Raw genomic sequence first — 2,112 nt, forward strand, 5'->3', positions numbered from 1 at the left:
CAGGGTATGTGTCGTCGAGGCAGTCTGATCGGCGAGTATCCCTGTTTGCCGCGCCGAAGGACCCAGAACGTTTTGAAGCCTGGCAGCGAGCAATCCCCCGTGCTGACAAAACACTGGACGCGCGCTCAGTGCTTTGTGATCTGCATTTTGATGAACAGTTTATCGTGCGGGTTTTCACGCACGTCATCAATGGTCAAACCGTGACAATCCCACGCGATCGCCCTGTTTTGACGAGTGATGCGATTCCGACCATTTTTCCCAACGTGCCATCATACCTATCGAAGAAGCCACCGCAGAAAAGGAAGTCAAAAACGTCGAGCTGCGGCTTGCCTTCAAAGACCCTCCGACCAGAAGCCAGTACATCTTTGCCTGTCGAGGTATGTGGGACGGATGCTGAAGTAAACCACCCAAGGGCAGCACCTCCTGTTGACTTGCCGTTAATCTCCGACCTCTGGAACTGCGAGCTACCAAGCCCCTACTGGGCTAAACACCTTGTTGCTGGAGCTGACAAAGTCACGGTTTTCACTGTGTGCGCTCTTGATGGCCAGAGCCTTTGTTTTGAAAAGGTGGTGTTGGTCACTGCTAATGACCAAGCCGTTCGTGCCACTGTGTTCGTTCAAGCCACCGAGGTGAAGATTGTTGAGCTGGTCAATGTGGAGATGGCAGAAGAGCTGCTTCGGCAGGTGGATTCCTTGACTCCTTGCAAAGGCTTTGGTGAGAAAGGGGAGTTTCCCACAAATCCGAGGCGCAGGACCAAGGCCTGTGGTGGCAAGAATTTCAGTGCATCGTGCCCTGGAATTTCTCAAACACCAGGGAAACCTTGTCCACAGTGCAAGTACCTGAGGAAGCTGCTTCTCAACCAAGCTAGTTACAAGAAAAGAACCGCGAAAGCCCGGGCTCAGACGCCTTCATACAAAACAAAGCTGAGGAATGCCCAGCTGAAAAGGTGCAGGGTCAGCATCTCGAAGCTAAAATCAAAAATACACAATCTGAGACGGAAAAGTGCGGAAACGGACACATCTTCATTCGAAGACAAGATAAAAAACATGCCCGTTAAGCGGCAGCAGCAGATCAAGGCATGCCTTGCTGCATCAAGACGGAAAAGCACAAAAGGAATGAAGTACGAGAGTGAATGGGTGCTTGAGTGTGCTGTGATGTGTATGAAAAGCCCTCGCCTCTATGAGCACATTAGAAAAAACAAGATCATGATCCTGCCTTCTAGTACATCTCTGCGTCGCTACCTGAAGTGCTACAGAAGTGGCTTTGGTCTGAGTGAAAAGCTCTTTGCAGCTGTAGCAGAGAAGACCAGGTCAATGAATTCTTTTCAGTGCCATGGCGGCCTCCTGATTGACGAGATGAAGTTATCGGAGCACCTGAGACTCGCATCAGATGGAAACATTGAAGGTTTTGTTGATCTTGGCAAGTTAACGCCAGAGAGTCAGAAGACTCTGGGATGTGATCACGGCCTTGTGATCATGTTCCAGCCTTTTACTGGCAAGTGGCACCAGATCCTTGGTGTGTTTGCCTCCCACAGTAACGTGAAGGCAGAAACTCGCACTCAGATTATCCTGGAGGCCGTGATCATGAGTGAGAATGCTGGACTCCACGTGGACTTTATCACTTGCGACGGAGCAGCCTGGAACAGAAGCATGTGGCGTTCGTTCAGCATATCCGCAACAAAAGACAAAACGGTCTGCAGGAGGCAGCACCCCACTGATCCAGAACGGTTCCTTTATTTTGTGTCGGACTTCCCACACCTTGTGAAGTGCGTGAGGAACAGCTTTGTGCGGACAGGCCTGAAGACGCCAGAAGGGCATGCCACTGTTGACCATTTGGACTGTGCCCGTAAGTGTGATGAAAGACACGACACCACGCTGAAGGCTATGCCACATGTCAACAAGTCGGTCGTTCGGCCAAATGGCTTTGAGAAAATGAGAGTTAACTATGCCTTTCGGCTATTCAGTGACGAAGCTCTCTGAGGTCTCTTTTTATATGAAGACGAGATTGAGAGACAACATGGAAGTACAGCTGCCACTATCAGCTTCGTCGAAAGGATGTGAATGCTCATTGAAGCCATGACGTCCAGGTGCAGTTCAGGCGCGCTGAGACCTG

The sequence above is a fragment of the Ixodes scapularis genome, unplaced genomic scaffold (genome assembly GCF_016920785.2).
Source record: "Ixodes scapularis isolate PalLabHiFi unplaced genomic scaffold, ASM1692078v2 PGA_scaffold8__174_contigs__length_109621045, whole genome shotgun sequence".
Taxonomy (NCBI): Eukaryota; Metazoa; Arthropoda; class Arachnida; order Ixodida; family Ixodidae; genus Ixodes; species Ixodes scapularis.